General features: G+C 37.8%; 1 long non-coding RNA gene across 1 annotated transcript; it reads right to left on the reverse strand.

The window, feature by feature from the left end:
• Positions 1-21,324: 21,324 nt before the first annotated feature.
• LOC133804201 (uncharacterized) lies at positions 21,325-22,384 on the reverse strand. The gene is made up of 2 exons (XR_009878355.1): positions 21,657-22,384; positions 21,325-21,553 (listed from the first exon to the last, which is right to left on the reverse strand). It is a non-coding gene; the product is annotated as an uncharacterized LOC133804201 (long non-coding RNA).
• Between the last annotated feature and the right edge of the window lie 1,091 nt (positions 22,385-23,475).

Below are 23,475 nucleotides of genomic sequence, written 5' to 3' on the forward strand. Positions count from 1 at the left end.
CAGTCAGAGACTGAGACTAAGACTAGTTCCTCAGGGGTGGCAGGTCAAGTTTCTAGTTCTGATTTTTGTATTATGCTGATTGGTTTTGGTGCCATGTTGTTTCTTTGTTTGATGCTTCTAGAGAGGCATATAGATGATATGCAGATTACATGGTTATGTTAGGAAGAGAATGTGATACTCTATGGGTAAATTTTAAGAGATGAGTTAGATTATTATGATAAAAATGACTCATCAGTGGTTTTGATAAAGTTGGTTATGACTGGCTTCGGTATGATTCAGGATATGGATTGGTTAAGTAAGTATGGGGTAATGCTAAATTGCAAGGAAATGATAGTAACTCTTGGGCTTGAGAGTGGGAAGCCTTGTGGTAGTTGGCACTGTGCATGGATTTTGTATGCTAATGACATCTGTATTTAGAGCTAGAGATCTATTGCAGGAGGATGCATAGAGCTCCTAGCTAGTGTGGTGAATACCACTTAGGTCGTGTCAGTGGGATCAGGACAGGCTGGATTAGTCTGTGAGTTTTGGATGTATTTCCAGGTGATTTGTCAAGGTTACCTTTCATATAAAAAGATAAATGGTGATTGGATTGGTGTCAGAAATGGAACCAGGTCTAGGGCACTGTATTGAATGACTTCAGTAAAGTTGTAAGACCTAAAGAGCTCAATTATTGAGTAAGATGGTATTCTCCAAGGTGGATGTAATGCCCCAAAATCCCTAATAAGGTTTAGGACCTTGATTAGGAGGTTGAGAGGGCCATAATTGATTTATTATGCCATTAAATTATTATATGCATGTTTATGTGAATTATATTATGATATGATGATAAATGCATGCATATGGGTTCATTTTTAATTATAAGGGCATTTTGGTAATTTGGCCAGTTGAGGGCGTGATTGTGTATTTTCATGCATGTGGGTGAATTATAAATAATACCACATTATATGTGGATTTGTTCGATCCATTCGGCATGAGATGATCATGGAATGCAAGTTTTCGGTCTGGTCATAACGGGATTAGTTTCGGGGCTCAGGGTGAGTCTCGGGATGATTTGGTGATTAGAACATTACCGAGAATTAAAGGGTAATGATATATGATTTATTGGCATTTGAGAATATTGGAAGTATCGGGAATTGGAGGGTGTTAATTATAATTAACGAGATAGGCGAGAAATGACGGTTTTGCCCTTGGTGGCTGTTAAGGCTTTTATTTAGGCATGAGAGCATTTAGGTCTTTTCACCCTAAGCTTATAATTAGCCATTAGAAGTTTGTGGAAGTGAACCAAAATAGAGCACCTCCTCTTCCTTCTCCCTTACACCATTTCCTCTCCATTTCTTCTTTAATTTTGGAGCTCTTTTTGAGGAACCAAGCTGTGAGGGTTTTGGGTTATGCTTTACCATTGAAGAGGATGCTAAGATGAGATTGAGGTGAGTTTTTAGCCATAGAATCTCTTGTTCTTGCTCTGTTGTCATTGGAGTTACAGTTTGGTTTTTAAGTTGGAAAGTTGAGAATTCAATGAGAGTTTTGGCAAGGGATGCTTGGGTTATGATGCCTAGGTTGTGTGTAGATGATATTTGGGTTCAATTGGGGGTTTAAATGATGTTGGGAAGCTTTTGGTTCGGGTTAGAAATGGTGGAGTCGAAGGGAGAAGTTTTTGGGCATTTTCAAGCTGAGTGTAGTGCTGCAGCGCCCACTAAGGGGCGCTACAGCGCTACTCAGGGAAGGGAGCATGGTGACTTGAGCGCTGGGGCACTAGTTGGGTAGCACTGGGGTGCTACCCTATTCCATCAGATTCCCGTTTTGGGCGTTTTTAAGGGTTTTTGGCTCGAGGTTTCAATCCTTAAGGCTCGGGATCGATTCTACTCGCCGTTTGGGTACAATTCAGGGTCCCGGGAGTGAGGTTTAGGTCAAGACCCTATTATTGTTGATTTCATTAATTGGAGATTTTATTTGGTTATGACTAGGTGACCGCTAAGGGATCAAAGGACCAATCGTTCTCAAGGGTCGTTCATTTGTTATTTCTCGCTCAGACCAAAGGTAAGAAAACTGCACCCACTATGTGATGCATGTAATGCACAAGAAACATGTGGTTAGGGCATGCCATGAATGTGTGAATATGAGATTGATCAGAGCTTGAGTCTCTGTGTTTGTGCATGATCCTAATTATTCTAGCAATTATTAAGTAAGCATGTCGAATGCCCTACATTTGGATATTTGACATATGATATATGCCTGGTATCATTGCTTACTTGTGCGTGGCACTGACTAACTAGTCAGAATTGGCAATGGTGTCAGTATTAATGGTGAAGTTGTGACCTACTTGTCAAGTTCGGTAGTAATACTGAGCACTGGTCACCTGGTATTGATTAAAAAGTCAAGAACGGACTTAGCGTGTTTAACGCATGCCGGTAAAAATTAGATCTAATCGACATCTGCATTGAATGACTCAAATGAGCATTAATGCCGGACCGACCTCAAGTTTGATGAAAACTAAAAGCGCTTGTTTAGCCAAAGTCTAGTCATTTAGAGCCAGGGCCAGTGAGCCCCGGTGATTGTTTAGTCACATGGCTATGGGTGCCGAGCCCCGTAGTGACTACCCATCAGTCACTCATCTATTTTAGCTAGTGACTTTCCCATCAGTCACTCATCTGTTTATACTAGTAACTTACCCATCAGTCACTCATTTGTTTAAGCTAGTGACTTACCCATCAGTCACTCACCTGGTTAGAGCCATTGCCAGAAAGCCCAGGTGACTGTTTCGTCACATGGCTATGGGTACTGAGCCCCGTAGTGACTTGCTTGTCAGTCACTCATTATGGTTTAACAAAACCTCAAAGTGATATTCACTCATCTGTTCAGGGCTATAAGCTCTGTATGATTATACTGATCATCATTTGCATGGCTGTGGATGCTGAGCCCCGTGGTACCTTATTTGTCAGTCACTCATTATGGTTAATGGAACCACCAGTGTTAAATCACTCATCTGAATAGGATTGACTTGATAGTCATCCAATCAGGAAGGCAAGATTTCTTATCCTAGATTTCCCAGCATTATCTGAATTTATTTGCATGCTTGAATAGAGCTATATTTGCTAGGCATGTCATATATGATTTGATGACATGGTATGACTGTTCATGAGCATATTGAGTTTTCTTGTTGGGCTTTGGCTCACGGGTGCTATGTGGTGCAGGTAAAGGAAAAAGAAAGTTGGACCATCCTTGAGTTGGAGAGCTTAGGTGACGATGTGTACATATGCGGCTGCTCGACCACCACGATCGAGGGTTGAAAGAGGAACTAGGGTTAAACCCTATTTTTCCGCTTAGATCAGCTAGGTGTAAATATTTTCCTGTAAATAACCTTTAAATTATATTTTTGGGATCCCAATGTAAACAGTAAATGTTTTAGTGAAATGTTATATCTTAACCAAAATTTTAAATCCCTAAACCGCTAATCATACTTAGTTACACGATTATGGCCAAAAGACTCGGTTAGTGAGTTTAGCATTGTTTAAAATGTGCACCGTAACGGTCCATGGAGTTTAGGGCGTTACAGTGGATCTTTGATCTGGTTATTACCAGCTAGAGATCAGGGAGAAGGATATGCCGAAGACTGTTTTTATATCAGATAAGAGCATTGGGAGTGCTTGGTGATGTTCTGAGAATTTGGTTAATGCCAAGTTGTTTTTATGAATTAGATGAACAGAGTATTCAAGAATTATCTTAATTGGATTTGTGATCATTTTGATCGATGGTATTGTGGTATAGTCTATGCGAAGGTTTGCCAAGGTCAAGGAACGCTTTAGTAGGCAGAAATTTCCTTGGATGGGCAGAATATTATATGTACCTTGGGAAAGAGAACTGAGTCTTCTTACAGATCGAAACCAGTTAGTAGGTTGTTATGACACCTCAGTGACAGGGAAAAGTGATTGCCTATGCATCGTGTTGGTTAAAGGATATGACCAGAACTAGAGTAGAGTTTCTGGTGGGCCAGGTGGCCAGCTTTATGTTTAAGATTACCATTTCAGAAAGGATCAAAAGGAAAACAGTTAAGTGAACCACAGATGGAAGAATTGAGAGGAATGTCTTAGCTGGATTAGCTAAGGATTATACAGTGTCAGATATGAGTTTATCGTGGTATACGGATCAGATTTGGAATCCGATGGACACTGGGATTAATTAGAAGATTCTGGATGAATCTCATATTATTCTCTTATTCTCTTCATCCACGCATAATGGAAATGTAACAGGATATGAAAGCTTTATAGTGGTGGCCTGGGATGGAGAAGGACATAATGGAATACGTGACAAAGTTCCAAATCTGATAAACAGGTCATGTCAGGGTATCAGAAACCAGTAAGGCTATGGTAGCCTTTGAGTATTTCATATTGGGAATAAGAAAACATCGCGATGGGTTTTGCAATGGGGCTGCCCAGGATAGTGGGTCAGCGTGATTTGGATTGGGCCATTATGGACCAGTATTTAAAGTGAGCCACTTCTATTAGTAAGGATGAGTAATACCGCTGATTAGTATTTAGATCTTTGTGTGAGAGAGGTGGTATGCCTTCATGGGAATTCAAGGTCCATCTTATTAGATGAAGACTCTATTATTACTTCCAAGTTTTGGAAGGGTTGCAGAAGGTGATGAATACACATTTTATTACTCTTAGACTAATGGTAAATCAAAGAGAGTGAGAGAGAGTTATCCAATTATTATTGGAAGAACATCTTATAAGATGAATGATATATTATATCCGGATCCTGAGGTAGTTTAGGGGACCATTGAGTTTATTGAAAAAGGTTAGAGCCTGTATGCTCACTTCTCAGAGTAAATGAAAAAGTTATATTGATTTGAGATGCGGGAACATGGAGTGCCAAGAAAAGGATTGTATCTTCCTTAAAGTATCAACATGGAAAGGGGTGAGGAGTTAAGGGCAAGTTAAGCTCTAGAGTAGAAAATACCGTTTGAATCCTGGATAGGATCATTTAGGTTACCTTTGGATTGGCCTTATTTTTGACTTTGTCAGTTGTACACAGTGTATTTTATATTTCCATGTTGAGGACATGGGTTGAAAGGAAACTCATGAGTTGAGTTATGAGAAACTGGAGATTTAGGCTAAGTTATCATGTAAGGAGTAGCCAGTCCAGATATGAGACAGAAAGAATAAGGTTCTGAGGAACAAAGTTATACCGTGAGTCAAGGTAATGTTACAGAAATAGTGAGGTCGAAGGAACGACCTGGAAACTGTAATTAATTGTGCGGAATTTATGTTCCGGGCTGTGTAGATAAATTTCGAGGACGAAATTTCGATAAGGAGGGTATAGTTGTAATGGCCCAAAATCCCTAATAAGGTTTAGGACCTTGATTAGGAGGCCGATAGGGCCATAATTGATTTATTATTCCATTAAATGATTATATGCATGTTTATGTGAATTATATTATTATATGGTGATAAATACATACATATGGGTCCACATTTTATTATAAGGGCATTTTGGTAATTTGGCCCGTTGATTGCGTAATTGTGTATTTTCATGCATGTTGGTGAATTTTGAATAAGACCACATTATAATGTGGATTTTTTCGATCCATTCAGCATGAGACGATCTTTGAATTCAAGTTATCGGTCTGGTCAGAACGAGATTAATTTCGAGGCTCGGGGTGAGTCTCGGGGTGATTTAAAGATTAGTTCATTACCGAGAATTAAAAGGGTAATGGGATATGATTTATTAGCATTTGAGAATAATGGAAATTGGCGGGTGTTAATTATGATTAACGAGATAGGCGCGAAAGGACGGTTTTGCCCTTGGGGGCCTTAAGAGGATTTTAAATGACCTAGGGGCATTTTGGTCTTTTGACCTTAAGGATATATATCATTGAAAAGATGTAGAAAGATTAGGAGGCCGAGAGGGCCATAATTGTAGGGTGCTTCATTATTATTTGGTTATGCTAGGGTTACTCAGCACGAGACGATCCTAGGAGGTAAGCTAATGGAAAAGTCACAACGGGATTTATACTTGATTCGGAGTGAGTCAAGGGGTATTTAGCACATTATCGGGTTATTGGGTAATGGGAATAAGTATTTGATGATAAATTGGGAGTTAATAAGATCAGGGGAAATTCTGGAAGTTTTGACTATTTCACCCCCGAGGGCGTTTTCGGGACCCCGAGCATTAGGATTTGTTTGAGGCTACTTAAGCTTGAAGTAACCTATTCAGAAATAAAAAGAACGTTCAAAACGTTCTCTCTCCTTCAAAGTTCCATTTTCGTCTCCCGATCACATTTGCGAAGGAAACTTGAGTTCTAGGACTCGGATTCAAGCGAGGATCAAGGCATAATGATTCTAGGGAAGATTGGAAGTTTATTAGTCGGAGGATTTAGTTGGGAAACGACATAATCGAAGGTAATCCAAGTTATAAGTTCTAATTTTTTAAAGTTTTTAAGCTTGGATTGGATTTTTGTGTTTTGATGAGTTTTTGGATGAATTGAAGCTTGGGTTTTGTTGATTTTGGATCATGGGATGTTTGGGAACTTTGATTTTGGGATTTGGAGATGTTTGAGTAGGTTTTTGGAAGGTTTTAAAATGTTAAAAATGAGGTTTTTAGGCTGGTTCAAGGTTGGGCTGCGGCCCTGTTCTAGGGCGTCGCAACCCAAGCTTGCAAAAGGAGGAGGCAGGCTCTGTCTGGGGGCAGGCCGCGGCATGGTGTCTGGAGGGCCACGACGCTTAAGGGAAAAGTTTGCCATATTTGGTTTCTAGTCGTGGGAACTTAACTCTAAGGGCCTGGGATCGATCCTACTACCCAGTGGAGTGGGATTCGATGTCCCGGAAGCTTAGGTTGGGTTTGGAAGTATTTATTTACTCATTTTCATGAGGTTTTATATTATGGTTATGACTAGGTTATCGCTAGGGGCTTGGAATCAGGATCGTGCTTGTGGCTCGTCTGTTGGTAACATGTGCTTCGACCAAAGGTAAGAAACTGCAACCAATATGTGATGCATGTAATGTACGAGAAACATGTGGTTAGGGCATGCAATGAATGTTGAATATGAGATTGATCAGAGCTTGAGTCTCTGTGTTTGTGCATGATCCTAATTATGCTAGCAATTATTAAGTAAGCATGCTGAATACCCTACATTTGGATATTTGACATATGATATATAACTGGAAGCATTGCTTACTTGTGCGTGGCACTGACTTACTAGTCAGAATCGGCAATGGTGTCAGAACTAACTGTGAAGCTGTGACTTACTAGTCAAGTTCGACAGTAGTACTGAGCATTGGTCGTGTGTTATTGACCTATGAGTCAAGAGCGGCATAAGCGTCATGAACGCAGAGCCGAAAAGATTAGATCTAATTGACATCTACATTGAATGACTCATCGTGAGCATTAATGCCGGATCGACCTCAAGTTCTATGAAATCTAAAAGCGCTTGTATAGTTCTATGACTAGTTACTCAGAGCTAGGGCTAGAAGGTCCAGGTGACCACATCGTCACATGGCTAAGGGTATGGAACCCACACTAGTGACTCCATGGGCACTCATTTGATCCATGTTAGTGAGTTGCTTATCAGTCACTCATCTAAGGGTGCAGATCCCATGTTAGTGACTTGCTTATCAGTCACTCATCTCAGGGTGCAGATCCCATGTTAGTGACTTGCTTATCAGTCACTCATCTAAGAGTGCAGATGTAACGCCCTAATCTCCAGGGACCGTTATGGTGTGCCTTTTAAACAATGCTAAACTCACTAATCGAGTCATTTGGCCATAATCGTGTAACTCGGTATGATTAGCGGTTTAGGATTAAAAAGTTTGGTTAAGATAAACTGTTTCACTAAAATGTTTACTGTATACATTGGGATCCAAAAAAATATAATTTAAATGTTTATTGCAACAAAATATTTACAACCAGCCGACATAAGCAACAAAATAGGGTTTAACCCTAGTTCCTTTTTAAACCCTTGGCCATGGCGGTCGAGTAGCCGCATATATACACATCGTCACCTAAGCTCTCCAACTCAAGGATGGTCTAGCTTTCTTTTGCCTTTACCTGCACCACATAGCACCCGTGAGCCGAAGCCCAGCAAGAAAACTCAATATGCTCATTACAAGTAATAACATGTTACTAAGTCATAATAAGCATGCCTAGCAGTAATAACCCTACTCATGCATGCAAGCAGGTACAAATAAATGTTTGTGAAGTCCTGCGCTTTGAGTAGATGACTAATAAGTCTCCCGCTCTGAGGTAGATGACTAATAAGTCTCTCTAAGGTAGATGGCTAATAAGTCATTCTATAAACCGTTGACTAATAATTCACTTTCCAAATAGATGACTGGTAAGTCTATCTTGGTTAGATAACTAATAAGTCTATCCCGGTCAGATGAATGATAAGTCTATACGGGTCAGATGACTGATAAGTCTATCTCTGTCAGATGACTGATAAGTCCATCTCGGTCAGATGACTGATAAGTCTATCCCGGTCAGATGACTGATAAGTCTATCCTAGTCAGATGACTGATAAGTCTATCCCGATCAGATGACTGATAAGTCCATCTCGGTCAGATGACTGATAAGTCTATCCCAGTCAGATGACTGATAAGTTCATCTCGGAGGTCCCATACCCTCCTAGCCATGTGACATGTAGGTCACCTTAGCCTTTTTGGACTCTGCCTCTAAGTAACTAGCATTTAGACTAGACGAGCGCTTTTAGTTTTCATTGTACTTGAGGTCGGTCCAGAATTAATGCTCATGATGAGTCATTCAATGCAGATGTCGATTAGATCTAATCTTTACTGGCTTGCGTTAAACATGCTAAAATCGTTCTTGACTCATAAGTCAATGCCATACGACCAGTGCTCGGTACTACTGCTGAACTTGACTAGTCAGTCACAGCTTCACAGTTAATACTGACACCATTGTCGATTCTGACTAATAAGTCAGTGCCATTCACAAGTGAGCAAGATTTGCTAAGCATTTGATATGCAATCAATGTCCACATTTAAACACTCAACGTGCCTCAATAATAACCATGCATGTCACATATGGGGTGCAGTTTTCTTACCTCTGGTTCGAGCGAGAAATAACAATTGAACGACCCTTGAGAACGATCGATTCTTTAATCCCTTAGCGGTCACCTAGTCATAACCAAATACAATCTCCAATTAATGAAATCCACAATAATAGGGTCTTGACCTAAACCTCACTCCCGGGACCCCAAATTGTACCCAAACGGTGAGTAGATTCGATCCCGAGCCTTAGGAATTGAAACCCCAAGCCAAAAACCCTTAAAAATACCCAAAACATGCATCTGTGAAAACAGGGTAGCGCTACAGCGCTACCCCCCCTAGCGCCCCAGCACTACCCTTTGGGCGCTATGGCGCTAGGACCAGGCAGAAATAACCCTGGTTCTTCCTCATTCGAATCCTCCATTTCTAACCTGAAAAACAAGCTTCCAAACTCCATTTAAACCCCCATATGAACCCAAATATCATCTACACATATCCTAGGCATCACAACCCAAGTAACCCTAGCCAAAACTTCCATCAAACTCTCAACTTTCCAACTCAAAAACCAAACTGAAACTCCAAATGAAAACAGAGCAAGAACAAGAGATTCTATGGTTAAAAACTCACCTCAATCTCAGCAACACACCCTCTTCAATGGTAGAACCCAACCCTAGCTTATCACAGCATGGTTCCCTAGCTTGATTCCTCAAAAGAAGCTTCAAAATCCAAAGAGAAATGGGAGATAAATGATGTACGGGAGAAGGAAGAGGATTGCTCTATTTTTTTTTTTCTACAGCCTTCTAAGCTTTAATGGCTGAAACATATCCTTTAGGGTGAGAAGACCTAAATGCCCTCATGCCTAATTAAAATTCTTAACAGCTACCAAAGGCAAAACCGTCCTTCCGCACCTATCTCGTTAATCATAATTAACGCCCTCCAATTCTCGTTATTCTCAAATGCAAATAAATCATATCCCATTACCCTTTAATTCCCGGTAATGATCTAATCCTCAAAACACCCCGAGACTTATCCCGAGCCCCGAAATTAACCCCGTTATGACCAGACCGATAACTTGCATTCACAAATCGTCTTGTGCCGAATGGCTCGAAAAAATCCACATTATAATGTGGTCTTATTCAAAATTCACCAACATGTATGAAAATACACAATTACGCCCTCAACGGTCCAAATTACCAAAATGCCCTTATAATAAAATGTTGACCCATATGCATGCATTTATCATCATATAATAATATAATTCCTATAATCATTTAATGGCATAATAAATCAATTATGGCTCTCCCGGCCTCCTAATCAAGGTCATAAACCTTATTAGGGATTTTGGGGCATTACAGCAGATCCCATGTTAGTGACTTGCTTATCAGTCACTCATCTCAGGGTGCAGATCTCATGTTAGTGACTTGCTTATCAGTCACTCATCTAAGGGTGCGGATCCCATGTTAGTGACTTTGATTAGGGCTATAAGCCCAGCATGGTTATCAGAACCTTAATTGTTAATCACGCATCTGGTTAGCATTGACTTGATAATCATCCATACAGAAGGGCAAGGCCCACAACCATCATCATTTGACCTTATTTGCATGCGTGATTAAGGCTATTATTGCCAGGCATGCACATTATGATCTGATGACATGTTATTACTGTTCATGAGCATATTGAGTTTTCTTGTTGGGTTTCGGCTCACGGGTACTATATGGTGCAGGTAAAGGCAAAAGAAAGTTGGACCATCCTTGAGTTGGAGAGCTTAGGTGACGATGTGTACATATGCAGCTACTCGACCGCCACGACCGAGGGTTGAAAGAGGAACTAGGGTTAAACCCTATTTTGCCGCTTAGATCGGCTGGTTATAAATATTTTCTTGTAATTGACCTTTAAATTATATTTTTTGGATCCCAATGTATACAATAAACATTCTAATGAAACGTTATATCTTAACCAAAATTGTTAATCCTAATTCTCTAATCATACTTGGATACACGATTATGGCCAAATGACTCGATTAGCAAGTTTAGCACTGTTTAAAATGCACACTCTAACGGTCCCTGGAGTTTAGGGCATTACATGTACCAAGATTTGAGAGCCTTGTATTAGTGGTTAGGAATGAAGAGGAACGTGGTGGATTATGTAGCCAAGTGCTTAACTTGTCAGCAGGTAAAGGCTGAACATCAGAGGCCAGCAGGGTTATTGCAGCCTCTAGGGATTCCCGAGTGGATCTGGGAGGATATCACCATGGACTTCGTGGTTGGTTTGCCGAATACTGTGGGACAGCATGATGATGGACCCAAAATGGGTATGTTTTAAATATTTATAACTCGCAAGCGCACGAATCATATATGGAATATAGTGTTCGTGTAAGCACGAGATCGAACCCAAAGGAGTTGTCTAAAATCGAAAAGAAAACTATTTTAAATCAAAATTAATAAATTCTAACCTAGTTCCAAAAATTGATGGGATTTTTGTATAATAAAAATAAAATAAAAGATAATAATAAAGAAATTAAAGACAATATATATAACTAAATTAAAAGTATAAATCAAGATAGTAAAATAAGATTATTAAGGATTAGAATCCACAAAATATAAGTTCAATAATATTTATAAGTATATTGATTCCCAAGTTTTAGTGATAGTTAAAATAAATCAAACTATCATTTTCCAAATAGATGTATAATTTTAAGCACAAATTACTTCTAAAAAGATAGGATTTTTCTTCTCTTTTCAAAATTATAATTTCAAAGCATTTAGTGTAAATCAATCTAATGAAATAACAAATAAATTAATGAACATTATTTATAAGGCAAAACATATTTTTGTTCTAAGCATGGATGTGTACAATTTAATGACACATCTTACACAAAGAATATTATGTTTTTGCACTAATGAAGAACAAAGTGTAAATATGTGCTAACAATCCAAAATACATGATATTTAAGATGAAAGAAAATATTTGAAGAAGAAAATTTCATAAACTTTGTTGCACAAAATGAGAAATCAACATACAAAATAAACACTATCTAGTTACATATTGTTTCATCATCACCTTAATAATCTTAAAAAGATTAGAAACTCATAACTAGAATAGAAAATACAAACTAAAAATTACAAACATAAATAGGAAAATTTGGAGGATGAACCCCCAAAATTTTCCTCTAAAAATACATAGAAAATAACCAAAAAGAAGAAGAAGATGAAGAGAATAGAGAGGTTTTGAAATGTGTAGAATTTTTGGTATGGTAACCTCTCCCAAAAATTGACACACAAATCCCTTATTTATAGCCAAAAAATGAGTTTAAAATAATCAATTTAAATTAATTAAATTGATTAAATTAAATTTGAAATGATGAATAATATGACATATAGGGGTAAATTTGTAGGGGTGATGATGAGTTTGGGTAAAATGTATAGAAAATGGGGTAAAAATGGGGTATTTTTGGCAAAGGAGACAAGGGTACAAAAATGAGCCTTTGTTGGGCTCAAGGAGAAAATTTTCTTTGGCAGTTGTGATAGGGTGCGGGTGGGCCTGCTGGGCTTCGGTTGGCAGGGAATGTCATGGAGGGTCACGGGCCTGCTTTCCTGAAAAGCTGATGGGAGGAAATGCACGGCTGGCTAGTGGCTTTGGGAGCATTGGTGCAATGGCTGAAGAAGGAAGTGCATTGCTGTGAGGGCTGGGGACAGCTGGCGAAGAAGAAGAGCAGGGAGGCTCGGGTGATGTGTTGGCTGGGCAGAGTTGGTGCTTAGCGTGATGTTTGGAGCAGCTGGGCCTTGGGTGCTTTGGTGGAGATAGGAGCAGGAGGCAGCTGGTGGAATGACTTGGGGAGCTTCGGTCTAGGCCAAGGAGATGGGAGGAAGAGGAGACCATGGGCCTGGGGAGCTGCTGGGCTTCGATCTGGGCAGAGGGTGGCAAGAGGAAAAATGCAACATTTCATGCTATTTTCTTTCAAATTTGCCACTTTTTTTCCTTTCTTTTCTTTACTTTTCAAAGCCAAAAAAAAAAATACAACTTACTCCCTACAAAATAAACATAAATTAAATCAAATTCAAATATTTTCAATTATAAAATAAATCATATTAGTTCATTGAAAATATTAATTAAAACTTAATTTAATTAAACATTTAGTTTCACTAAAACAACATTTTTTTTTACCTCAAACTAAACAACATTAATTCAAATAATTAACTACAACATTTTACAACAAAATAACTATAAAAACACACAAAAATATATAAAATCAAAATAAGACTAATAAATTCAAAATTACTTAAAAGCTTAATAAATTAATTAAAAACTCAAGAATTAAGCAACAATTAGCACATAAAAAGTGGTAAAATAACTCTATTTTGTAGAGTTATCACATGACTCGGTATGGGTGATTATGGATAGGTATACCAAGTCTGCCCACTTTCTACCTGTCAGGACGACTTATACTATAGAGCAGTATGCCGAGTTGTATGTGAGGGAAATTGTTTGACTTCATGGGGCTCCGAGGTCGATAGTATCCGACAGAGACCCCACCTTCACCTCCAAGTTTTTAGAGGGTCTGCAGAAGGCTATGGGTAAGCAGTTGCGGTTTAGTACCGCTTATCATCCGTAGATGGATGGACAGTCTGAGAGGACGTTTCAGATATTGGAGGATATGCTACGAGCCTGTGTGCTGGATTTTGGGGGATCTTGGAGTAAGTATCTCCCTTTGATTGAGTTTTCGTACAATAACAGTTATCAGACGACTATCGGAGTGGCTCCGTATAAGATGCTATATGGGAGGAAGTGTAGATCACCTATTCATTGGGATGAGACGGGTGAGAGGAGGTACTTAGGTCCTGAGATGGTTCAGAGGACCAATGAGGCGATTGAAAAGGTTAGATCTCGAATGCTCGCCTCCCAGAGTCGCCAGAAGAGTTACTCGAACTTGAAACGCAGGAGCATAGAGTTTCAAGTCAGCGACCATGTGTTCCTTAGGGTTTCACCTTTGAGAGGAGTGAAACGGTTTGGTGTTCGGGGCTAGCTGAGCCCTAGGTTTGTTGGACCTTTGAGATTCTGGAACGGGTTGGAGAGGTAGCTTACAGGTTGGCGATGCCTCCAGCTCTATCAGGGGTTCATGATGTTTTTCACGTGTCCATGCTCTGGAAGTATGTATCAGATTTGACGCATGTACTGAGTTATGAGAACTTGGAGTTAGACCAGGATTTGTCCTATGAGGAGAAGCCGGTTCAGATTCTCGACCAGAAGGATAAAGTCTTGCGGAGCAAGACCATCTCCTTGGTGAAAGTGTTGTGGAGGAACAACAAGATTGAGGAGGCGACGTGGGAACTTGAATCGGATATGCCGTAGCAGTATCCTGAGTTATTTAGGTAATTTCGGGGACAAAATTTCTGTAAGGAGGGGATAGTGTTAGTGTTGACTGTGTTTTTAGCCAACGACGTGAGAACGTCAAATACGACAAACCTTCAAGAGAATTTAAACAACACAGACGGTATAATAAAGAAAAGTAAATAACACAAGAGATTTTATAGTGGTTCAGCCCCGATTGTCGGTAATAGCCTAATCCACTTAGAGTTGTGATTTATAGATCCATACTCAAGATCAGATGGACTGAGCCAACTGAGTTTCTTCAGTACAGATTGCGAAAAATATAAGAATTCTCTCAAATGCCAGCACTTTCTCTCTCTAGAATACTCAGACCCAAATTTCTCTCTCTAGAAAGAATAAGCCCTCTCTAATCCCATAAGCCCTCTATTTATAGGCTTAGGGTCATACATACGGTATCCCCTAGAACCGGGATATTTTATTATATTTATTACATTTAAATTACAAAGAAACATTCAAAATTCAAAATGTAACAAACCCCCCCATTTGTGGGGAGAATGAGAGATTCCCGCATATCTTGTTGAAGTTGTTTCTGGGAATCTTGACTTAGTCTCCTCTAGCTAGTTGATCCACCTCCTACTGACCACCCATGCAAGTGCTAGTCGAACATGTGCATGGTGGTAGGACAAACATTTGTTGGTCGGACGTGCATGGTGGTAGGACATGCACTTCTCTCCTCTAACATGGCACTCTCCTCTAGCATGCCATGTTTCTCCTCGGACCAAATCCTTGGGGTCTCCTAGGACCACTCTCTTGGGGTCTCCTAGGACCACTCTCTTGAGTTCTCCTCGGATGCACTCTCCTTAGCTCTCCTAGGATGCACTCTCCTTAGCTCTCCTAGGATGCATTCTCCTTAGCCTCCTAGGATGCTTTCTCCTTAGCCTCCTAGGATGCACTCTCCTTAGCTCTCCTAGGATGCACTCTCCTTAGCCTCCTAGGATGCACTCTCCTTAGCTCTCCTAGGATGCATTCTCCTTAGCCTCCTAGGATGCACTTTCCTTAGCTTTCCTCGGACCAAGGTGCACTTGGCTTGGTTATGACATCTTTCAAGCAGTCCAAATTCTTCGTCAGTCTACCGGGTCACTTTATCACAACTCTGAGGAGTCAATGTATTTATTGACTATTTAATGTGTCTTTTACGGACCATGTACTGTCATTTGTCACCTCTATTGCCACGTCATTGATCTCCAATTTTTGGGTATAACAGTTAGCGTCCCAAATTTGCTAATAAGGCTTAGGGCCTTGATTAGCGTGCCTGGAAGGCAATAAGTGATTTATTATATTAATATGTGAATTTGGTGAGTATGTGATTAGAAATGCATGTTTAGGTGAATTAAATATGCATGTGGGCCCCATTTGGTTATTAGGGGCATGTTTGTTATTTTAGTCTGTTGAGGGCATAAATGTTATATTTGTGTTGCACGATTCGAGACAGTCTTAGGGAGCGGTTTAGTAGAAAGTCATAACGGGGTCGATTACCCGACTCGGGGCGAATCGAGGGGTATTTCGAGCATTAGACATTTTATTGGGTTATCGGGTTATGAAAATAAATATTTGGAGATATATTTGAAGTTAGAACGTTTAGGAGGGAATATCAGGGAAATTTACCATTTTGCCCTCGGGGACGTTTTTGGTACCCCGAGCCTTGGAAGTAACTTAAGAGACTTAAATTAAGTAAGACAAAACTAAAGAAACCCTCTGGCCCTGGCTCTAAGTGACTAGCCATAAGCTAGACAAGCGCTTTTAGTTTTCATCGAACTTGAGGTCGGTCCGACATTAATGCTCATTTGAGTCATTCAATGCAGATGTCGATTAGATCTAATCTTTGTCAGCTTACGTTAAACACGCTAACACCGTTCTTGATTTATTAGTCAATACCAGGTGACCAGTGCTCAGTACTACTGTCGAACTTTACTAGTGAGTCGCGGCTTCACAGTTAATACTAACACCATTGCCAATTCTGACTATTTAGTCAGTTCCACGCACAAGTGAGCAAGATTTTCTAAGCATTTGATATACAATCAATGTCCACATTTAAACACTCAACATGCCACAATAATAACCATGCATGTCACATATGGGGTGCAGTTTTCTTACCTCTGGTTCGAGCGAGAAATAGTAAAAGAACGACCCTTAACGATCGACCTTTTGATTCCTTAGCGATTACCTAGTCATAACCAATTATAACCTCCATCAATGAAAATCAACAATGAAAGGGTCTTGACATAAACCTCACTCCCGGGATCCCGAATTGTACCCAAACGGTGAGTAGATTCAATCCCAAGCCTTAGGAATTGACACCCCGAGCCAAAAACCCTTAAAATGCCCAAAACAGGAATCTGATGGAACAGGGTAGCGCTGTAGCGCTACCCCCTAGCGCCCCAACACCCAAGATAGACCAGAATCCTCCCTAAGTAGCGCTGTAGCGCCCACTTGTGGGAGCTAACGCTACAGCGCTACACACAACTAGAAATGGCCCTGAAACTTCCCCCTTTGACTCCACCATTTCCAACCTGAACCTAAATCTTCCAAACCTCATTTTTAGTCCTAAATGAACCCAAAAACCATCTACATATGTCCTAGGCATCACAACCCAAGTAACCCTAGCCAAAAACTCCCATCAATTCCCTTTGACCAATCTAGAAATCCAAGTTGAAAACCAAACCAAAAATAGAGCAAAGCTAGAGTTTTAATGGCTAGAAACTTACCTCAAGCCCAGTTTAGGATTTTCTTCAATGGTGGAACACAATCCTAAGCCCTCAAGATCCACTTCCCTAGCTTGAATCCTCAAGAACAGCTCAAAAATCCAAAGGAAAAAGGAGAAGAAAAGATGTACGGGAGGAATGTTTTCTATGCTCTATTGTAGCCAAATTCTACAGCCTTCAATGGCTTGTATCAATCTTAAGGTGAAATGACATTTTTTCCCCTAGGTCATTTAAAGTTTTCTAAAGGCTCCCAAGGGTAAAATTGTCATTTCCTGCATATTTCGTTAATCATAATTAACACCCTCCAGTTCTCGTTATTCTCAAAATTCTCAAATACCAATAATTCATATCATGTTACCCTTTAATTCCCGGCAACGCTCTAATAACCAATTTACCCCGAGACTTACCCCGAGACTCACCCCGAGCCCCGAACTTAATCCCGTTATGACTAAACCGCTAATTTGCACTCAAAGATCGTCTCATGCCGAATGGCTCGAACAAATCCACATTATGATGTGGCCTCAACAATAGTTCATCAACATGCATGAAAATACACAATTACGCCCTTAATGGGCCAAATTACTAAAATGCCCCTATGATGATATGTGGACCCACATGCATGCATTTAACATCATATTATAATATAATTCACATAAACATGCACGTAATCATTTAATGGCATAATAAATCAATTATGGTCCTCCCGGCCTACTAATCCAACCATTAAACCGCATTAGGGATTTTAGGGCATTACAATGTAGCCCCATTGTTTATGTTTATGTATGTTTAAGTATTTGTTAAATTATGCTATGTGTGCATATTTGTGAATGAACGGCAAGGGTCGAGAACGGCGAGGGCCGGGAACGGCAAAGGCCGAGTACGACAAGGGGCCAGGTGCAGTGTTAAGCACGCGGAGTGCGAGTTGCCAGGGTGAGACCCCTATAGGATACCTGGGATATCCTCACAATGTAGACTGCGAACCCAGGGCCTGGTAAAGCACCTGGGATGGCATGGTCGTTATGTGTTTAGCCTGTTGACGGTTTTATTATATGCTAATTGATAGATATGGATATGTTGATTGCTTGTGTGGAGTTTTCTTGCTGGGCTTCAACTCACGGGTGCTCTGTGGTGTAGGTAAGGGCTAGGGAAAGGGGAAGGTCAACCAACCATGAGTACGGAGAGCGTGAAGCGATGTGTACATGTTTGGCCTGCGTGGCTGCCACAACCAGGGGTATTTTTTTGGGAGATGTTTGTATTAAACCAAATTTTGTCGTTTAGTCGACTTTAATCATATTTTGAGTTGTAAATATTTCTAAACGGTATTTTGAGATCCCAAATGTAAAACTTTTTATAATTTCAATGAATGGTTACATTTTCAAGTTATATGACTTTTATTACGGTTTAGCTACATTTTTAACTTTAAACCTCGATTAGCGAGTTAATTGCACGTTTTAAACTCACTTAGTAACGACTCTAAGGGAGTAGGGTGTTACACCAAAAATGTAAGGACACATGACAGGTAAGGGGACACTTTAAATGGAGATATTAAGGGCATGTTTGAAACTCAATCAAGAAGGGATAGAGGTGGTATAATCTTGTTAGTAGCGTACACTTTTGACATAATATGGAAGATGCGGAACATGGTTCATATTTACGGCAAGGAACCATGTATTAATGAGGCTGCCATTTTAATCCAGAAAAAGGTCTATGAATTCTCGAAGCTCACTTCAGGCGAAATACAGCCAGTCCAAAGTGAGGGGAAAAAATCAAGTGATCTCGTCCTTGATCATCATGTTGAGGCTGCAATTTTTATAGATGTAGTAGTAAAAGACAATGGGGCTGGTTGTGGAGCTATAGCTATGGAATATAACAATCCAGGACGTGGACTGCAAAAACGGAAAGACGAAAAGCAACTAATGCATTGCAAGGGGAGATCTTGGCTATGGCCATGGCTCTAAATTGGGCAAGAGAGAAAGGGTGGAGACAAATAGCAGTGTTCTCGGACTGCTTGGTTTTGGTAAATGTCGTGAAGGCATCAACTGTGGCTCCAGAGTGGACAAGTAGTAGTAATTATGCAGAAGTTATTAGTTTAATTACTAGTTTTGATTACTGTTGTGTTAAGTTCGTTAATAGAAAGGACAATGCCTTAGAAGATGGTATGGCAAAACAAGCTAGAGTTTCTAGCTGTGAAGCCAATTTTCTCCAAGGGGAGGGTACCCCTCTTGTGGTTCCCAACTTTAATGCTTTTTTTATTGAACATTTCCGTTCCTTAAAAAAAAATCATTTAACCTTGAAATTATAGAACATAGATATATTAGAATTGATACAGCGGAAGATATGAAAACCAAAGGACAATTATCATCATGAGCTATTGAATCATGTATTAATTGCCAACAAAAGATTTTCCAAAACCCTTATGAATCTTAAGACTGCCTAGAACTAGGCATAGAAATTCAAACTTTCAATAGAAACTACAAAATTTGGGGAAAAAACGCAAAGTTTCAATTATCAAACAGGCAAAAACTGCCTTAAACAACTATAATGATGAATAAATAATGTTCCCCAAAATCCTAGAGCAATGAAATTTTAAAATTACAAAAAAACCAAACAAAAAAATTTAGACTATTAAAGTTGTCTCAAATAATAAAGTTTATTAGGCTTTAAACTGGGTTGTGGTGTGTTTCAGGCTCTATGAAAAAGCTTCAATTTGATAATATATGGGTCTCGTAGTCCAACCCAAGTCAAAAGTAGTGGCTTTTTAAAATATATATCACGCAAACTCCTATCAAACTTCTCCCAAGAACACCAAAACCTACTTGTCCGCATCAAGAATGAAGCAAATCTTGTTGACACTTAAAGTCTTTTACTCTCTCTAGACGAGTTTCCACTGCTGCCTTACTCCATGTAAGCATAGAAACAAGTCATTTACATAATAATATAAGTAACGTGCATTCCCCATTTATTTATTTAGTTTTATTTAAAAAATATATTAATTTATTTTTATATAAATTTTAAATAAATAATATCATACATTATACAAGAATGGCATAAAACATATTTTTTTAAAAATAAACTAAAATATTATCTATAGTTTTAAAATAAAATAAAGAACGGTTAAACCAAAAATTCTTTAAATACACATTTTTTTCATATATAAATATATGGTGCATTTTAGTTTTAATTTAAAATTTTAAAACTCAACAATAAGTTATATATAAATATATATTATTTAATTAATGGGTAGAATAATTAATATAAATAATTTCTCATTCAAAAAAACATACGACAAAATAAGAAAATATATATATTTATATCTTATTTCATTCCCCAATTAAGATGCTTTGTGTTGTCAAGTTGTTTCGTTTTGTGATATAGCGTGCCTTGCTGCATTTTTCATTGGCAGTAAGAAGTTATGTTTTTTTTCATTTGGATGTTGAGGTTTTCTTTTTATTCAATGATTAGTGCCCCTAATCAGGGGCAATTCTCCAGCAAAAAGAAAAAAATAAACCAAATACGTTAAATGAAAAAATAAATAGTTAATAAAAAAAATTTAAGTACATAAATATTTTTTTGTTATAATTTTGAAAACATAATTGATTGAGTAATCTAAATAATTTAATATAGAATTTTAAAATATGTGAGGATAAATTATTATTACTAATTTATTACTTTTTATTTTTTTTAATTTATTTATCATAGTTATATGACTTTATTACTTATCAGTTTTTTTTTAATTTATTTACTTTATTTAGATAATTTTAAAACTAACGTTGTTATAAAACAATAAAACAAAGTATTAAATCTAACGAAGAACAATAATTTCCGTTAAACCCAAATTTATAATATATAAAAATAACAACAAACTCTGAGATGATTATAGGCTTAAGCATCGGAGAACTTTAAACTCAATAAGAGTAATCATTATGAACGTTTGCAGTGTGAATAGAAGAACTAAGTTAAAACATATATAACTTCATGACAGCATCAATCTAGAGCACCAATCCAAAACTGTAATATTTTTTTTTAAGTAATGTTGGAATTTTGGAGTTCAACATTCCAAAAACATTTTCACTTGTTTGGTTAACATTCCCAAAAAGTTTAAATAGTACTTTGAAACATTCTTTTACCACTTTGTACTATATTGTAATTTATTAAGGGTTATTTTTGTATAAAAATTTATATACCAAGATATAAAGTGTGATTAGAGTAGGCATGGCCAAGATAGTGTCAAATACATAAATTCTCATCCTATTAAAGAACACATAGAATGCTTGATTCCCAAAATTAACAAAACTATGATAAAGACATCTCTTTATCTACTTTGTGTTATCTCTCTCTCTCTCTCTCTCTATATATATATATATATATATATAATAAACAATAATAAACAAAACAAAAAACAGAAGAGAAACTGAAGGAATTTCACTCCTATGCTCACACCAACTTCGATTACTTGCAAACCTGCAAATATATATATATATATATATATGAAGTTAATTACCCAAGAGAAAAACCAAAAAACCAACCGAATTATGAAGGTTCGATTGTAATTTAGAATCCACACCTTTTTGAGCTTTCTTTATAGGAGATCTGATCTGATAAACCATACCCCTCACGGAAAATTTCTTCAAAGTAACCAATTACTATTCATTCTTTCACATTTATGGTGGCACAATATATACAATTCTATCTCTGAGCATGAACGTTACACTTTTTCACAATATGTTATATAAGATATAAACACACACACACACGCACATATATATATATTGCCCAGAAAGATGGTGTTAGTTAGGGTTATTAGGGATCATCACTTCAAGAGAGTTTACAGAACTATAATTTTCAAAACAAAAAAAAACAATAGATTTATAGAAATCAAAGATACAAACCTCACAGGAGAGACTCGTTCGATACTGAGTTGATAGGCATGGCATGAGAGAAATGAAAGACAACCGAGATATTGGCACGGCTCAATCAGAAAGCACAACCTAATAAACCCACATATATACATATATATACATATAACTCTCTGAGTGAACAGAGCCAACATCACGGTAACTCTTTCAAACTACTAAGTAAAACATGCTATATATACGACTTGATCTGTACATATATCTGGAAGAGAGAAGAGAACTAGAAAGGAAGAAGAGCAGAGCCAGATATATATAATGATGTTGATGAGGGAATTGAGAATAGAAGAAAATAAGGTATGTAGAGGTGGTTACAAAAATGGGGAATGTCTCGGAATATTTCAATTGAATGGAATTAAATAGAAAGAAGGAGAAATGAGAAGCTTTTTCAGAAGCATTAAATGGCCTACAGAGGCCACCAAAACCCACAACCCAAGGGCATTGCATTAATCTATACCAACCCTCCTCCTCCAACCTCTATAATAAATTTACCATAATATTATTCTTTCTTTCTCTTTATATGAAATATGTAACCCCCATCTCTCTCTCTCTCTCTCTCTATATATATATATATATATATATATGTAAAAAATTTATTGTAGAGACTTCAAAAAAGAACTCCGTCGGTGACAGTGAATAATTTTTGCTCTAATTTTTTGTATGATAATATATTTTGTAGTTATTTAATGTATTATATTATAAATTTTTAAAAAATTCTGAATAATTTAAAACTAAATTCAAATATATTGTTTTTCATATGGATAAAAATTTACAAATAATCTAATTGCAGATGATTATAAAAAATCACACCAAAAACTGTTTTCTATATCGAAATTACACAAAAACCACACCAATGGACTTTTTTTTTTGAAGTCCCTACACTAAAGCGTCCCTCTATATATATATATATATATATATACATGTTCAAGCAGTCTGGCCCCTACCATAAATAAAGGAATCGGCAGCAATAAATCTACATAATAAATATAATATAAATATATATATATATATATTATATATGCGCACAGTCTGAGTCTGGTAAGTAGCATTTATAAAAATTAAGACTGTTTCATAAATAATAGCTGTTTTCATTTTAATATCGGCTTTTCACTGTTTTGGATGTATATGCATGAGTCATGACATATTAAGTTAATATATACACGCCAATATTATTTATGACTCGTGTGTGTGGAGTAAATGACCCGTTTTGAGTAATGATAAATGACTTGTTGTTGTGACATAGATATGGGTAATGTTTTTGTGTATACATCACTCATCTAATCTAATGTACTTTAGGGTGTGATTTGATTGAGGGTTTTCAAAAATTAAATCACATTATGTGTCTAAATTTTAAGCTAAGAAAATAAAAGCTAGAGTTTCATGTTTTTTTTTTAAAAAGGTATGGACATGTTTTCATATTCCATTTTAAAATTATACAACCATTCACATTTTAATAAAAAAGTTTTCACATGT

This window comes from Humulus lupulus, chromosome X (assembly GCF_963169125.1).
Source record: "Humulus lupulus chromosome X, drHumLupu1.1, whole genome shotgun sequence".
NCBI classification, from domain to species: Eukaryota; Viridiplantae; Streptophyta; class Magnoliopsida; order Rosales; family Cannabaceae; genus Humulus; species Humulus lupulus.